Here is a 19,083-nt window from a genome sequence, read left to right on the forward strand (position 1 = left end):
ATATATATATATATATATATATATATATATATATATATATATATATACTCATATATTATTATTATAGAAGTCAATCCAGTCCTTGAAGAAGTTAATCCACTTATCTTTAGCCCTCACTCCCAAGACCCAACCCAGTGAGTGTACAAACTAGACCAATTAGCCCACTATAGCTAGTACTGGTTGGCCCTAGGTATCACCTTGAACTTCAGCTTCACATTCCATTTAGCTATCAGACTTCACCATTTGCCAGTTGATACCTCTCCTGCCTTACTCCCTTCAGCCTCCACAGAAAAAACTCCCTTTCCTGGTAATTTCTTCCTAAGGGTTGAGGGCAGGGTCTGTCTTTTTTAATCTTTGTATTCCCAGTGCTTAGCAGTGTCTAGGGCAAATAATAAGTGTTTCTTTCCCCCTATTACTACTCTCCCTGCCCTTTGTAACAAATAAGCAGTCAAGCAAAACAAAGTCACATATTGGCCATCTTCAAAAATGAAAATTTCATTTTGTATTTCTGATCCATCATTTTCTGTCAAGAGATGGGAAATTATTTCATTTGATTCTCAGGAGTAATGGCTGGTTGTTGCACTGATTAAATCTGCACAGCTTAAATCTTTCAAAGCTGTTTTCTTTTACATTATTGTAATCACTGTATATAATACCCTCCTGTATTTCTTGGTCAGTTTTTACAAGGTTTTCCAGGTTTCTCTGAATCTGTCTTTCATCACTTCTTATAGTTGCAATAATATTCAAATATATATCATAATTTGTTTAGTCATTCTCCAATTGATGGGCAACCCTTAATGTCCAGATCTTTGCTATAATAAAAGGTTCTACTATGAATATTTTTGTACATAGGGGTCCTTTACCTCTGTCATATCTCTCTGGGATATAGTCTAGTAGTGGCATCACTGGGTAAAATATAGGCATAGTTTAACGATTAGGGGAAAGGAGATAGGTCTGATAACTTAATATTTCTTCTCTTGAGAATTGTCTTTTCACATTTTTTGACCATCTATCTATTCAGGAATGACTCTTGTTCTTATGTATTTGAATAAGTTCCCTATATATCTTCGATATCAGGCAAAATTACTGCAAAGATTTGTTTTTCCAACTGTTTCCCTCTTACATTTAGCTGATAGATGTTCATATTTTCAGAAGGCAATGTGTTGAATGTCATCAAGACCTAAGACGCTGTAGACTCCTAGAAGAGCTCTACAACCATTCTAAGGAGTTTGGCTTTTCTATCCATACAAGAAACATCAAGTGGATGAAGAAATTTCTATTGCCTAGATCTCAACATAAATTTGAACAGAAATCCTTTAAAACTTGTCCAATAGTAAGTATGTTTATCTGAGACAGACAGTACAAGTGAATAAAAAGCTGGACCTAGAGTTGAAAGGAGGAAGAGAGTAGCCTGGATTGCTTTTGGGAAACTGCCAACTTCTTCTGATTCCAAGCTCCTGATGAAAGCAAAGGCCCATTCTTTTGATACCAATATTTTACCAGTGTTGCCATATGGCACCAAAACTTGAAACACTACTGCCTCTGAAAAAGACTAATAAAGATAAATATCAAACAGAAAGAAATGGAAAAAATGGGAGATGTGAGTAGCAATCAAAGAGGAAATGAAATAAAGTATGTCATTAAGGAATTTTATGACATGAAGCTAATCACATGGCATAGATAACAGGTGGATGGCCAGAGTGCTTCACTGGTAACCTGAAGTTATCAGGAGAAAATGAAAAAGGCTTCCAGCATGTTGGATGGACCTCCTATGGTAAACATCTAGAAGAACATTCATGAGAGTTGCACAGGAATGGGTTCGTTGCAATCCAAATTCCTGGAGGAACAGGAGTTCACTGAGATCACAGATCCATTTGATCATATGAGTACTGAAATTTAATTTGTGCAAACACTTTGATTTATGAAACTAGAATTATCCAATTTATCTTACTGCTTATTTGGTCAAGATTTCCCCCTAATTCATAACTGTGAAACGTATTTCCTCCATCCCTACTTCTCTAATTTATGTGACCTTTTTTAATATAAGCTGTATATCCACTTGGAATTTATTATAGTATATAGTAAAAATTGCTAATCTAAACCTAATTAATGTCTGCCAAACTACTTTCTAATTTTCCTAGTTCTTGTTGAATAGTGAGTCCTCAGTCCAATAGCTGAGGTCTTTGGGTTTATTTAACAAGATGCTATTTAACAACTATGATCCCTTGCTTCTGGGCATGGTATTCATAACAAAGCCTATCAATTAACTTTTCTATATTTTAACTAATATCAAATAGTTTTGGTGATTACTCCTTTGCAATACAGTAAGAGATCTGATATTTCTAAACCCCATGTCTCCCATCTATTTTTTATTATTTCCATTGATATGCTTTATCTTTTGTTTTTCCAGATGAATTTTGTTATTTTTTTCTAACTCTATGAAGTAGTCTTTTAGTAGCTTGATTAGGATGGCACTGAATACACTGTGTCATTTTTATTCTATTATTGATAATAAACAGAAAAACTAAGGATTTGTGAGAATTTATTTTAATCATACCACTTTGTTGAAGTCACTGAATTAATTTCTAATTAAGTCTTCAGGGTTTCTCAACAAAGTAAATCTTATTATCTCCAAAAAGCAACAATTTTGTTTCCTTTTTGTCTATGCTTATTCCCCAAATTACTGTTTCATCTTATTGGTATCTAGTATTTCTAGAAGTGAATGAAATCGTACTGATAATAGTGAAAAGGCCTCACATTTTTTCTACTATAAATTAATGCTGGCTCTCAGTTTCAGAAAGCCACTACTCACAATTTTAAGGAAAGGATCATTTATTCCTGTTTTTAGAAATGCTTTGTATAGCAATAGGTATTGGACTGTCTGAAGTTTTTTCTGAATCTATTGAAATAATTATGTGAATTTTATTTTTTGTAATTAATACCACCTATTATGTCTAAAGTTTTCCCTATAATGAAGCAACCCTTCATTCTTGGTAGAAATCCAATCTGGTTATAGTATATAAACTTTTAAATATATTGCTGTGATTGCCTTGCTTATATTTTATTTGTTATCTTTAAATTTATATTAATTAGCAATAATGTTCCATAGATTTGTTTCTCTGCTTTGTCTCTCAAAGGTTAGATATCAAGACAATATTTATATCATTAAAAATGAGTTTGGTAGAATCTCTTTTATTTTTGCAAAACAATTTATATGATATAGGAATTAAATGTTTTGAATGTTATAATTCTCTTGTAAATCTATATGGTTCTGGGTTTTTTTTTCTTATTTCATTTATGGCTTGTTTACTTTCTTTTTAAAAAAAATTCTGTGTATAGTATACTACTAAAATTGGTATTTAATATTTTTGCAAATGTCCAACCATTTCAATTGTTATCAATTTCATTGACATATGGTTGGACAAGACTGTTTCTAATAATTTCTTTTTATTTCTTGTGATTCTTTTTCATGTTTTATACTGGTAATCTGGTTTTCCTTTCTTAAAAAAAAAAAAAAGAAATCAGATAAACCAACCATCTACCTATTTTGTTTTTTTAGGAAATAATTCCTGACTTTAGTTATCACCTCAGTGGTTTTGTGCCTTCGATTTTATATCCTCTACGATTTTCTAAAGGATTCAGTCCTAAAAAAAAAAAAAGGCGAATAAGAAACAAATAGAAACAGTAAATAACATCATCAAAGAAAATGACAACAATTAAACAACATATTCTTCTGAAAGGGGGAGGGAAAGGGAAAGGTGGGAATAATTAGTTTTGTTTTTGATGTGGTGAGTTTGAAATGAATATAGGACATTCATTCTGAGATGTCCAAGAGACAATTGGAGATGCATGACTACAGTTCAGAAGAAAGACTAGAGTTAAGACATAGGAATCTGAGAATCATCAGCAGAGAGGATAATTAAACTCAGAGGAGATGATGAGATCATCAAGTTAAACAGTTTCAGATTAAAAGAGAAAGGGGCCCAAGACAGAACCTTGAGGGACACATACATTTAGTGGGTATGACATGGATAAAGAACCAGCAAGGCAGACTGAGGAGTATTTGGATAGACAGAAAAACCAGGTAGCTACTTTCTTATCCCTTAAGAATGTAATGAGTTTAAATATCACATCTCTTCCTACTCTGTTCAATTCAGATAAGAGAGGTTCATGTGATACCTATTCCCTCTACCCTTTGTCCTACTTTATATAGTCTTCTCCTAAGTTTTTTAAAATTGTTTTCCAATTTATTTATTTATTTTTAGTTTTTAACATTCATTTCCACAAGATTTTGAGTTACAAATTTTCTCCCCATCTTTCCCCTACCCCTTTACCCAAGATAGAGAGCCTATCGAAAACCCCTTCCCCTAGTCTGTTCTCTCTTGTATCCTCCTCCATTCCCCCTAACTTTCTAGTAGGGCAAGATGGATTTCTACACCCCAGTGCCTGTATATCTTAGTTCCCAGATGCATAAAAAAACACAATTAAAAAATATATTTGTTTTTAAAACTTTGATTTTCAGATTCTTTCCCTGCTTTCCTCCTCACCCACCCTCACTGGGGAGACAAGCAATTCAATATAGGTTGTACATGTGTAGTTACCCAAAACATTTCCATAGTAGTTATATTGTGAAAGACTAACTATACTTCCCTCCATCCCATCCCACCCCCCACTTATTCTATTATCTACTTTGACCCTGTCCCTTTTCAAAAATGTTTGCTTCTCTCCCCCAATCTGCCATCTCTTCTATCATTCCTCCTCTTATCCCCTTCCCCCCAACTTTCCTGTAGGGTAAGATACCAATTGAACGTGTATGTTATTTCCTCCTTAAACCAAAGCCAATGAGAGTAAGGTTGACCCATTCCCTCTCACCTTGCTGCTCTTCCCCTCCATTGTAACAGTTTTTTCTTGCCTCTTTTATATGCGATAATTTACCTTATTCTATCTCTCCCTTTCTCCTTCTCCCAATATATTCATCAATCACCTCTTAATTTTTTTAGATATCATCCCTTCGTATTCAACTCATCCTGTGCCCTCTATGTATATAAATGTACACACTCATATATATTTATACATATACCTCCTATACGTACATATGTATACACATATATATTCCCTTCAACTATCTTCATACTGAGAAAAAGTCTCATGAGTTACAATTATCGTTTTTCCATGTAGGAATATAGTTCAACTTTAATAAGTTCCTTATGATTTCTTTTTCCTGTTTACCTTCTCATGTTTCTCTTGTTTCTTGTATTTGAAAGTCAAATTTTCTGTTCAGTTCTGGTTTTTTCATCAAGAATGCTTGAAAGAGGGCGGCTAGGGGGCACAGTGAATAGAGCACTGGCCCTGGAGTCAGGAAGACCTGGGTTCAAATCCAGACTCAGACACTTAACAAAAAAAAAAACACAACAAAACAAAAAACTAGCCGTGTGACCTTGGGTAAGTCACTTAACCCCAATTGTCCTACCTTCCCCCCTCCGGAAAAAAAAAGCAAAAAAAAAAATGCTTGAAAGTCCTGTATTTCATTGAATGACCATATTTTCCCCTGAAGCATTATACTCAGTTTTGCTGGGTAGGTGATTCTTGGTTTTAATTCTAGCTCCTTTTGACTTCCGGAATAGCATATTCCAAGCCCTTTGATCCCTTAATGTAGAAGCTGCTAGATCTTGTGTTATCCTTATTGTGTTTCCACAATACTCAAATTGCTTCTTCCTGACTGCTTGCAGTATTTTCTTCTTGATCTGAGAACTCTGGAATTTGGCTGATATTTCTAGGAGTTTTCTTTTTGGGATCTTTTTAAGAGGTGACTGGTGAATTCTTTCAATGTCTATTTTGCCCTCTGGTTCTAGAATATCAGGGCAATTTTCCTTGAGAATTTCTTGAAGCATGATTTCTAGGCTCTTTTTTTTGATCATGGCTTTCAGGTAGTCCGATAATTTTTAAATGATCTCTCCTGAATCTATTTTCCAGGTCAATGGTTTTTCCAATGAGATATTTCATATTGCCTTCTATTTTTTCATTTGTTTGGATCTGTTTTATAGTGTCTTGATTTCTCATAAAGTCATTAGCTTCCATTTGCTCCAATCTAATCTTGAAGGAATTATTCTTTTCAGTTAGTCTTTGAAATTCCTTTTCAATCTGGCCAATTCAGCTTTTTAAGGCATTCTTCTCCTAACTGGGTTTTTGGACCTCTTTTGCCATTTGAGTTATGTCTATTTTTTAAACTGTTATTTTCTTCAATCAGGCTGTTGACTCACTTTTCATGATTTTCTTGCATCATTCTCATTTCTCTTCCCAATTTTTCCTCTACTTGTCTTACTTGATTTTCAAAATCCTTTTTGAGCTCTTCCATGGTCTGCAACCAATTCATATTTTTCTTGGAAGCTTTTGATGCAGGAGCTTTAACTTTGTTGCCTTCTTATATTCTGGTTCCATATTTTGATCCTCTTTGTCCCCCAAAAATAATTCTATAGTCTGATTGCGCCTCCTCTGTTTGCTCATCTTGCCAGGTAATTACTAGACTTTTGAGCTCTCTGCCATGGTAGAATTCTCTTTCCAGAGTGGAGAGAGCTTTATCCCAAATTGCTGGGGTTTTCAGAAATGTTGTCAGAGCTCTCTCGACAGCCACCACAAGCTCTGGCACAGTGGCATTCCTCACTGCTGGACCACCATCTAAGACAGTGACCCAGATCCAAGCAGGTCAAAGCAAGAGCGATTACCCTCTGAATGGTTACTTGGTCCCCCTATGATCTGCAGGCCAGGAGCTCTGGAGGGAGCCACACAGTAGCAGCTGTAGCCACAACACCTCCACCACCTCTTGCCCTGGGGACAGGGGTCAGACTGCGCTCTTCCATCATCTGGTTCCAACAGAGTTCCCTACTGACCTTTTACTTTCTCTTTGGCATTTATGTGTTGAGAAGTCTAGAAACTGCCATAGCTGCTGGTGAGTCACTCTCTTGAAGTCTGCTCTGGCCATTCTGTGCCACTGGACAGGGCTTCCCCTGAGTCTGGGCCCACAGGGCTCACATGGGACTGTCCTTGGCTCCTAGTTCAGCGAGATAGACCTTTCCTGTTGGCCTGCCAGGTTGCCTTCAGCAGGAGATTTGTTTCTCTCTGTCACTTTGTGGGTTCTATAGCTCTAAAATTTGTTTAGAATCATATTTTAACAGGTACTGGAGGTAGTTGGAGCAGGAGCTCAACCAAGTTCCTGCTTTTACTCCACCATCTTGGCTCTGCCCTCCTCACATAAGTTAAGAGACAGTGTTCTACCTCTTATTTCCTTATTTCTTTCTTAATGAATTTTTCATCCAAGACCATCAAAGAAGAACAAAATTATCCTTAATCCTGAATTGAGAAAATTGTGGGAATTGACTGAACCACACTGATTCCATCTTCTGACTCAATTCTGGATGTAGCTCAGTTCCCTTTCTATTCAATTATGGAGCTAGCTAGTCCAATTTCTGTCTTGTGAGAAAACTTTATGCAATTGTGAGAACTGGGAGAAAACTTTACTGCACTGTTTGAGCCTAGTGTTGCATGGCTGGGAAGCTGGACCACATCAATCTGCTACTTACAGAACCTTAACTAAGGACCTAGGTTATGCTGATCAGAAACCCAGTCAGATCCAAAGACTGATGCAAGGAGTTTTTTCACAACTATACATCTCAAGCAACCCATATGTCTGATCTAAAATTGGCCCCATACTGGTCAATCAATTACTGTTTCTTTGTGCCTTTCATTGCAGACACTTGGGGAAGGGGGACATCTTTTTTTTTTTCAGATTTCAGGGAGTTTCACCTGTTTGCTCTCTCCCTCTTAACTTGGAAAGTCCCTAATCTTTCCTCCAATTAGAAATCAGATTACCTAATCTTATATCCTGTTCTGTTTTTCTTCCTCCTTCTAATGTATAAAAATTGGTCTCCACCTATATTCAGGGTCCAGTGCCAAGCTGAGGAGGCTTGGTCCCTATTTGTTAAGCAACTGGCATGCATTGCTTAATAAACTGATATACTCAGAAATGGAAACTTTTGTTTCCTCAGTTATTTCAGATTTTACCCATCACAGTTTTACCAGTCACAGTCCCTGTTTCCCTTAATTTTTTTTTGCTTTTGCTTTTTGGAGGACAATTGGGGTTAAGTGACTTGCCCAAGGTCACATGGCTAGTGTTTTTTTGTGTTAAGTGTCTGAGGTTGGATTTGAACTCAGGTCCTCCTGACTCCAGGGCTGGTGCTCTATTCACTGCACCACCTAGCTGCCCCATTTCCCTTATTTTTAAGTCTGTCACACTAAAAAGTTATTAGGATTCTGAAAGGCTTCTTGTTCTCCTAGTAGAATATAAGCACTTAGTCATTGTTTAGTCCCTTCCAATTGCTCAAATACATTTCTTTCTAGCTTTTCTTTCTTCTTGTGTTTGCATTTCAATATTTCCATTTAGCTCTGGTCTTTTTGTTAAGAATGCTTGAGAGTCCTCTATTCCATCAAAGATCTACTTTGTTTTCTGTAGTATTATACTAAATTGTGCAAGGTATGTTATTCCATTTCCACAGATGAAGTCAATCAAAGAGGCTGCAGACTACCATGTGTTAAGCAGACTGGAACCACACATGAATTCTGTGTCAGCACTCTTCCAGAAGCAGGCTCCTTAGCGCCTCCAAATAAGGGGATGCTGTCAAAGGTATTCTGTGCAAGCACCAGACCTCTGTTAAATAAGCCTTTATATTTTGCCTTTGGGAAACTGCGTATTGCAAACTTTCCTTTCATTTACAGTGATAGCTACAAATGACTCCTTGGATGATTAACAAGCATTTATATAGGACTTACAATATGCCAGGCACTTAGTTAAGCTATTCTTCTTTCTGAAAGAGGTTCATGATATCAGGGAGGTGATGTGCATCACGACATGCAAGTGAACTGGATTTAAGTGAGGGAGGGTTGTGCAAAGTCACCAGCCTCACTTTCTCCTCGGAAGCCAACTGGGTCCAGGGGCAAGATATAGATCAGGATGACTAGAGATGGCCTAAGCTAAGCACACAATATTCAAAGGCAAAAGGTTTCTACCCTTAAAGAGCATGCCACCTGAGGAAATAGACAACATTTAAATAACTAGGTACACATAAGATATATCCATACTAGACAGAAAGTCATTTGAGAGGGGAGCGCACTACTGGATTCCCTTGTTGCTTGCAGTATTTTTCCTTTGCCTGGAAGGTCTGGATTTTGCCTATGCTGTTCCTGGGGAGATACATGAACATGTGCTTGTCTAAGTGATCCTGTGACTGGATTTCAAATTCCTAGCTGTCTCTTTTGCTTGGTGATTTTTTTTCTTGATCTCTGTGTCCCAAATAATAATGTAGAAATAAATAAATGAACAAAATACTTATTAAGCACTTGCTACATGCAAATCACTGGCAATACAAACAGAAAAGACAATTCTTGCTCTCAAGGAGTTCACATTCTAATTGGAGAGACATCACATATAGAAAGTTTCAGGTGCAAGTCCGATAGATGGAAAGGTCTCAACATCCTTTGGGTGCAATGGCAAGGCAGATGGTAATCCCTCTTCTTTAATGCCATTTCTACTGATAAACATATCTGTTTCTGATGCTGACCCACTTGACAAGCGCTAAGGATACTGGCAGCAAGAACTTTCTTTCCTGGCTCTTCAGTAGCTGTGGCAATCACAAATACAGAAACAGTGAGCAGACTACATCTCCACATGGGTTGCTGACATATTCATCTCCCTAAAACCCATTCCATGTATCATTTAGTGAATATTCACTATCTACTAGATATAGGCTTGGAATTAGGCAAAACAAGAGAAGTACATGTTAAGAAGACTATACATACACTCAATCTCTTGCTCCAAGACTTTCAATGGCTCCCCACTCCCTGTACGATAATATCCCAGCTCCAGAGTCTCTTAACATGTAAACATCTATCTTATCTCCACAAATCTGGGCCATGTCTCAGCTTTGCTTTCTCACCTTAACCTCTCAACAATACGATATACATACCCTACACTCGAGGTCAAACTGTTTTATCTTCCATTTCCTATGCAAGCCCTATTGTTCTCTACCTCCAAATCTTTACTCTTGCTATGCCTCTAGATAAAAATTTTCTCTCCCTCCCATCTCCACCAGTGGAAACCATATCTATCTACCATAGAAGAGATAACATTTGAGTACTAGACCTTGAAGTTGTGCCCAATTACCTCACCTAAAGTTAAAGTTAATCTTTCCTGTCCCTGTACACTATTGGCATGCTGCCATATCTGGGCTATGTTTAATTGCCTCACTTATACATCCCTTGGACCCAGAAATGGTTTCTTATCCATTTTTGTCTTCCCCATAGTGCCTAGTGCTGCATCTTATACAAGTTAGGTACTCAAATAATATCAATTTAACTTACAAACAACATCATTAAGCACCTTCTGATTAAAAAGCAACGTGCTAGGTGCTAAGGGAAAAACAAAGTTTTGATAAAATATGACACCATCCTTCATGATACTCATACCCCAGAAAATGGATAGCAGTGAAACAGAGATTCCATATCAATCAAAGACAGGCCTGTAAAACTTGTGGCCTGAGGGTTGCTTGCTAGGTGCATGCCAAAGAATTTCCTCTACCTATAAAGAATGTTTTCCTCTACATTTTTCACAGGCCACCAGAAATCCTTTGGTCACAAGTTGTGCAGGCCTGATCTAAGAGAAGATTACATAAGCACATGAGAAAGATATAAAAATACTATGGGAAAGATGATTAAATCTGGTCTTCCTTTCCCATTTTTCTTCTTCCTTGCCTATAACCAAGACCCTTAAGTGACACCTGATGACATCTGTGGGCATTTCTTAAGTCTCACTAGTAGAACTCTTAAATAAAGATAAAAAGTTATTATTTATATTAGAAAAAAACATTTAGTTACAGAAGCTATACTGAAACAAGTTTTCAATTCACTTCAATATTAGCAAATGTAACTATGAAACAAGTCAAATTAAATATCAGTCAAACAAGTTAAAATGGACTATTATAAATTAATAAACTGCTACAGCAGAGATAGTCAAATGTACACAATTTAACTATTTGACATAATATTTGTATTATGGACAGTATGATATGACATATAACAATAAGGGTATTCTTGAACACAACTAGACTGTTTTTCTCAACTGTGTCTAATTCAGATTATATATACTAATCATCTTAGTCATGGTGCCATTTTTTACCCCACTTTCAACCCCCTATAACTTTTCCTTCTGAATTCCTCTAATACTAATACTTGACAGCAAATAACCCAGTATTTACTCATAGACATAGAATTTTAGGACTGCAATTCTTTTCAACACAGCAATATGTATTTAATGTCTATTACTGAAAGGCATTGTACTATGCTCACCACTAAAGAGAAAATGATGAAGAAATGATCTCTGGCCTCAAACAGATCTAAGAATTCATCAAGTATGACTCTCTTTAATTTATAGATAAAGAAACTAAGGCAGAAAGTAATAAAGGGAACCATAAAAATCAACCAACAAGTACTTATTAAATATCTATTATATACCAGGTTGGGGACAAAAATACAATAAAAACAAAACAACCCTTACTCACAAGGAGCACATTGTCATAATGGAAGAAATAAGTATATATAAAATATATAAAACATAAAGTGACTAAATAGAAACATATACAAAATAATTAAATGCAAATTAGTTTTGCAAGGAAGGCACTAGAAGTTGGGGGTTCAGAAAAGGTTTCATATAGAAGATGAAATGTGGGCTGTCTTAAAAGAGGAGAGGTTCTTCATGAGTTAGAGATAAGGAAAGCACATTCCAGGCTTATGGGATAACCTGTGCAAAGGTATGGAGATAGGGGATAGAGTGACAAGTGTGAGGAACATAGAAAATGCCACCTTGGTTAAATTGATGGTAATACCTCATTTTTCATCAGCAGCTCTGCTTGGTTTCAACTCCATGGAACCCCCAGCAGCCTTTCCCTCATCCCCTCTTCAGCTTCCTTTTGTGTATTGTCCCTCCCCCCTCCCATTAGATTGTAAGTTCCTTGGGGGCAGGAGCTATCTTTCTTTTTCTTATTTGTATCCCTAGCACTTAACACAGTGCCTGGCACATAGTAGATGCTTAATAAATTTTTATTTATTAAAAAAAAAAGAAATGGTCTCACTCAGTGGTAGCCAGCAGCACTCATAGGCTACTTTGGGTATACCCCCTTTATTTGTCCCTTCCTTTACCCCAGCTCTAAATTCTCAGACTAGGATAGTGCACAGCCTCAGATTAAACAAAAATGGAAGAAGAAATTGCTGCTCTTGTCATTGACAATGGCTCTGGCATGTGCAAAGCTGGCTTTGCTGGAGATAATGCTCCTCAAGCTGTGTTCCCCTCCATTGCTGGATGCCCAAGACACCACCCCACTGAACATGGCATTGTTACCAACTGGGATGACATGGAGAAAATCTGGCATCATACCTTTTACAATGAGCTTCGTGTAGCTCCTGAGGAACACCCTGTTCTGCTTACAGAAGCTCCCTTAAACCCTAAGGCCAACAGAGAGAAGATGACACAGATTACATTTGAGACCTTCAATACCCCAGCCATGCATGTTGCTATTCAGGCTGTGCTGTCTCTGTATGCCTCTGGTTGTACCACTGGTATTGTTATGGATTCTGGTGATAGTGTCACCCACAATGCGCCCGTCTACAAGGGTTATGCCCTTCCCCATGCCATCCTTCATCTAGATTTGGCTGGCCATGACCTGAGAGGCTACTTCATTAAGATACTGACAGAAAGAGGGTACAGCTTCACTACCACAGCTGAAAAGGAAATTGTTCATGACATCAAGGAGATGCTGTGCTATGTTGCCCTGGACTTTGAGCAGGAGATGGCCACTGCTGCTTCCTCCTCTTCCCTAGAGAAGAGCTATGAACTTCCTGATGGCCAGGTGATCACCACTGGCAATGAGAGGTTCAGGTGTCCAGAGGCCCTCTTCCAGCCATCCTTCCTGGGTATGGGATCCTATGACATTCATAAAACCACTTTCAATTCTATCATGAAGTGTAATGTTGATATCTGAAAGGATCTATATGCCAACACAGTATTGTCTGGTGGTACTACCATGTACCTGGGTATTGCTGACAGAATGCAGAAAAGAATTCACAGCAGGGGCGGCTAGGTGGCGCAGTGAATAGAGCACCCTGGAGTCAGGACTCCCTGAGTTCAAATACAGCCTCAGACACTTAACACAAAAAACTAGCTGTGTGACCTTGCGCAAGTCACCTAACCCCGACTGCCCTCCAAAAGAGAAGGAAGGAAGGAAGAAAGAAAGAAAGGAATGAAAGAAAGAAAAGAAAGAAATGACAGCCCTGGCACCTAGCACAATCAAAATTAAGATCATTGCTCCCCCTGAACATTAAGTATTCCATCTAGATTGGTGGTTCTATTCTGGCATCTCTCTCCACCTTCCAGCAGATGTGGATCAGCAAGCAGGAATATGATGAATTTGACCCATCCATTGTCCATCGCTAATGCTTCTAAATGGACTCCTAGCAGATGCATAGCATTTGCTGCATGAGTATTCACAAGGCAAAAATTTGCCCAGGCAAATATACACCTCATGTTAGCCTCATGAAACTGGAATAAGCCTTCTTTGAAAAGAAACTTGTCCTTGGGGAAGTTTGTATCTGATATTAGACAAATATCAGCACTTTCTAGATTGTTGAACTGTTATTGATTTGACCTCATATTCAAGTTAACAGTTGTTCTCTTGGTGTACATTTTAGCATACCTTGTACATATCTTTGATCTAAACCCTGATACAGGTCACTTCATTTTGACAGGTAAGGCTAAGAGTTAACTTCCATAGAAAATTGACCTGATAATATGGCAATATAGTATCTGGCGGGTTGACACTCAACTGCTGTACAGTTTAGTCCTATAGAGCATCAGATCTATACAGGGTATCTAAAGGTCAGATTTCCAGCATCTAAAAGAGCTGACTTACAGAATTTCTCTCCTAAGGCTGGCAAGAGTTTATTAAGTGTGTGTTGCATCTTGCCACCATCCTAGCAGGAATACATATTGAATCCAAGCCTTAGGAACCGGTTTTTTTTTTCTTAACCCACTGTTTTCCTCCAGTGTCATGGGGCTAAGTTACTCAACCTTGAGTTGCAAAAAAGTTTGCATTTACAACCTGTAAATATGTGCATCTAGTTAATTTATGTAAGATGTTTGTATGTAGCCTTAATGTTTCTCACATGACAGTAGAATATCAAAATTTTTAAGTCATCCTAAGAGTTGAGAATTGTAATGCCCAACACATCATTGTGTAAGGAAAAATAAAAGTGCTACAAGTAAACTGGAAAGAAAAAATTTTTTTTTTTAAATTTGAATTAAGTTGGAAAGCGTGGGAGGAAAAGTAATATCAAATGAAGGTGGAGAGAATAGGTTGGGGTCAAGCTTTGTATGGCTTTAAAAACAAGGTATATTTTATCCTAGAGGCAATAAGAAGCTAATGGAGTTGTTGAATGAGTAGAAATTACATGGTCAGATTTGTGGTTCAGGAAAATCAATTTGGTGGTAGTCTGTAGGGTTATGGCAATAATCTAGGTGAGAGGTGATGAGGGCTTGAACTAAGGTGGTAGCCATGTTGGTAGAGAAAAGGGGTCAAGATGCGACAGATGTTGTGAGGGCAGAAATGGCAAGATTTTGCAACTGACTATAGATGTGTGTGATGAGGGAAAGTAACTAGTCAAATATAATGCCAAGATTAAGAATCTAGGAGACTAGAAAGATGGTGGTGCCTTCAGCACAAATAGAATAGATTTAGAAGGGGAGATTTGTTTTTTTGGGTAAAGATAATAGGTTTAGTTTTAAACATGTTGAGCTTAAGCTGACTCCATCCATCCATTCTGGCATATCCAATAGGTAATTAGTGATGCAGGAATGAAGCTCAGGGGAGTGCCAAGGGCTGGATATATAGATCTGGAAATCATCTATACAGAATGATAATTAAAACCATGGGAGGTAATGGGATTGCCAAGAGAGAGAATATAGAAAGAAAAGATTAAGGAAGAGGGTCCAGAACAGAACTTTGAGGAATGCTTTTAATTAGTGGCTCTGATATAGATATTGTTGTTCAGTCATTTCAGTCATGTCCAACTCTTCATGACCTCATTTGGAATTTGTATGATGAACCAGCAAAAGGGAAAGAGTGATCAGACAGGTAGGAAACTGGATAAGAATTGTGTCACAAAAACCCAGAAAAATCTCTGCAGTTATTCTCAAAGAATTCAGTACCTAGAATATAGTCCTCTTCTTCAAACCACACCATGACCCTATATTAGAGGACTTCAACATACATGTTTGATGTTTCCTCAAGCATCTTGGTTTCCTAGTTTCTCAGTCTCCTCGTTGCTCATTGATCTATTCCTTCACTCCACCAGTCATGAAAGGATGGTCATACACTTGATCAAGTTTTCTATCTCCATCATTAAGAATTCTGAAATTACTTTATCTAGCCATAATCTCCTATCATTCCATCTCTCCCTAAGTTTTACTCCGCCTAAATCTACTCTTAGTCCTCAGGATGAAATCTAATTCTCCTACCCTCCCAAACCAATCTGATTTTTCTCTTCTCTTTCCTTCTCTTCTTTTTGCTTTTTCTCTCCTCTTTCCCATCCTTCCTTATCTTAACCCTACAATTAACCAGTTCAATGTTAAGCAGTGTTATCTTAAATTTCCTGCTTTCAAGTCCTACAGCTATTGATGGCAGCATGGGTTACTCTCAGGGGTATTGGTTTTAAATAGTGCTAATCATTCAAACTAACTGGGTCCCTTGCAAATTTACGTTGCCATCTTCAGTAAGGCAATTCTCCTATTTTTCCCTTATTAGTTCTCCATTACATTCCTTACAATGGCTGTTATGTATCTTCTGTTCTCTCAAGCCTTCTGTACTACTCTGCCTCCTTCCCTGCTCCCCTCTCCCCCCAGCCTAGGACTTGGCCTTATACTTGACTAAGAATACAGAGGTCCATTGTTGTGAACTCTTTCCCTCTTCATCTCAAAACACCTTGACATCATCCCCCATTCTCTCCTCCTTTACTCCAGTCTCTGATTAATTTTATTCTCCAAAGTCAACTCCTCAACATGTATCCCTGATCTTATTCCCTCCTCTCTCCTATATTATGGAATCTTGCCTCCATAATCATCCCCTCTCTAATCTTTGATCTCTTCCTTTTTTATTGGCTCCCTTCCTATTACCTACAAACATATCCAGGTCTCCCCCATCCTCTTTTTGGTCTCATTTATTTATTTTTTAAAATTTTCAAGTAACAAGTATTTTTTTAATCTGTGCCTCTCCTACTACATCCATCCCCACTGAGAAAACACACACAACCCACTTAACACACATTTATATAGTCTGGCAAACAACTGTGTCTTTCTACATTTTAATTTCATGATCTCCCTTAAAGGAGGTGAGTGGCATATTTCATATTTATCCTTTTGGACTCATTGGTTATCATCATGCTAAATGGAGTTAAATCTAAATATTTCCTATAATACTATCATTGTATAAAATGTTCTCCTAGTTCTAGTCATATCAGTCTGCATCAATTTATAAGAGTCTTACCAGATTTCTCTGAAAGTGTCCACTTTATCATTTCTTATGGTATAATAATATTCCATTATATTTATATGTATTTGTTTAGCCATTTCCCAATAGGAAAATACCCCTTAAGTTTCCAATTTCTGGCAACTACAGAAAAAGCTACTCTAAATATTTTTGTGCCAATAGATCATTTTCCTTCTTTCTTTTATTTCTTTGGCATAGGGACTTAGTAGTAACAGGTGGGTCAAAGGATATGCACAGTCTACACAGAGACAGTTTCTAATTGCTTCCTGGAAGGGGTGGGCTAATTCACAGCTCCACCAACAGGGCATTATTGTACCTGTTTTCCCACAACCCCACAATATTTGTCATTTTTTTATAATCTTTTACAACCAGACAGATGTAAAATGGAACCTCAATATTGCTTTAATTTGCACTTCTCCAGTTATTTCTAATCTGGAGCATTTTTTCATTTGATTGATAGCCTAGATTTCATCCTCTGTAAACTGCCTTTTCATATCTTTTGATATGAGGAATGGCTTTTACTCATATACATTTAAATCAGTTCCTTACATATCATGAATATTCAATCTTCATTTTTGCAAAGAATTTTTTTTTCTCGGTTAACTGTTTCCCTCTTAATTTTTTTAATTTTTAAAATCAGATTAAAGATCTGTTTAAAAGTGCAAAAACTTTTAAAATTTATATAATTGAAATTGTCCATTTTATCTTGGATGATCTTCTTTTCACTTACTTAGTCACGAACTATTCCTTCCACTATACATAGATCCAAAGGGTAATTTTTTCCTTTCTCCTCAAATTTGTTTATGATGTGACCTTTTCTCTGCAGGCCATGTATCCATTTGGAATTATACTTGGTATATGGAATGTTGGTCTAAATATGATTTGTACTAGATCACTATTCAGTTTTCCCATTCTTTTTTGTTAAATATCAAGTCCTTCCACTGGGATCTATGGGTTTATCAAACATTATGCTACTGTCTGCTTCAGAATTTGGGGTACTAATAAACATTTTTTTTTAACCAGTACCAAATTATTTTAGTGGTTGTTGCTGTGAAGTACATTTCGAGGCTTGGTACTGATAGTCTCCATTCTTTCCCACTTTTTTCATTATTGCCTTCAAGATTCCTGACCTTTGTTCCTCCGTGTGTATTTTTATTATTTTTTTCTAGGTCTATAAAATATGCTTTTGGGAGTTTGTTACAACAATAAATAAGTAAATTAATTTAGGTAGTATTTTTGTTTTTATTACATCAACTCTGTGAATAATTAATGTTTCTTCAATTATATATTTCTGCAAAGTGTTTTATAGTTAGATACATAAAAAGTCTGTGGGTGAATCTTGGAGATATATTCTCCAGCGTTTTATTTCTGTAGTTATTTTGAATGGAAATTATCTTTCTAGCTTTTTTTGCTGGGTTTCATTGATTATTTATGGAAATGCTGATGATTTATGTGGACTACAACTTTACCAAAGTTATTATTTCAATTAATTTTTAATGGACTCTTTAGGGTTCCCAAAGGGCACTATCATCTCATATGGAAAAAGTGATTAATTTTGCTTTTTGTCTATGCCTATTCTCTTAATTCTTTTATCTTGTCTTATTGCTACAGCTAGTATGTCAAGTAGTATGTCTATGACTATGTTAAGCAGTAGTGATGATAACACAAATCCTTGCTTTACTCCTGGATCTTACTGGAAAGGCCTCTTATCTCATGCATTCTTTCATTTATTTATTTATTTATTTTGGAGGGAAGAAGGCAAGTCAATTGAGGTTAAGTGACTTGCCCAAGGTCACACTGCTAGGAAGTATGTCAACTGTCTGAGGCCGGATCTGAATTCAGATCTTCCTGACTCCAGGGCCCATACTCTATTCACTGTGCCACATAGCTGCCTCTCACCCATTCTTAAAAAAAAAATTCTCACTTGGCCTGCAGTCCCTTCAAGCTTACCCTATACCTTTCCTTGATTCTCAAACTCCTAAAAAATGCTGACTACTCTTATTGCCTCCATTTCCTCTCCACTCACTCACTCCTCAACCCTTTGTAATCTGGTTCCCAAACTCATTTCTCAAATGAAACCTCTTAATGATCTCTAACTCTATTGGTCTTTTCTCATCCTTCTTGATCTTTCTGTAGTTGAAACTATTGAATACCCTGTCTTCTTAGGATATTCTCTTCTCTCTGGCTTTTCATGTCATTGCTCTCTTGGTCTTCCTCCTACCTGTATGACTATTCCTTCTCAGTCTATTCTGCTGGATCATCATCTATATCATGCTCCCCAAGTGTGGGTAGCTCCCAAGGCTCTACCCTAAGCCTTCTTCTTTTTTTCTCTACATTCTCTCATGTAGTGATTACATCAGCTCTCATGAGTTTAATTATCATCACCATGCAGATAACTTCTAGATGTCTACCTCCTGAGCTCTAAGTCTAGCAGCTCCTTTTC

At 37.1% G+C, this 19,083-nt stretch overlaps 1 protein-coding gene and 1 pseudogene across 4 annotated transcripts in view; one reads left to right on the forward strand and one right to left on the reverse strand.

Annotated features, from left to right (window-relative positions):
- Positions 1 to 19,083, reverse strand: part of CDC27 (cell division cycle 27) — a 106,407-nt gene that overhangs the window by 76,436 nt on the left and 10,888 nt on the right. The window lies entirely within an intron of this gene.
- LOC138152444 (actin, cytoplasmic 2-like) lies at positions 12,275 to 13,543 on the forward strand (annotated as a pseudogene).

Source organism: Petaurus breviceps, unplaced genomic scaffold (assembly GCF_028583685.1).
Source record: "Petaurus breviceps papuanus isolate PSGF00001 unplaced genomic scaffold, PetGlider_PUasm1.0 90925, whole genome shotgun sequence".
Lineage (NCBI taxonomy): Eukaryota > Metazoa > Chordata > Mammalia > Diprotodontia > Petauridae > Petaurus > Petaurus breviceps.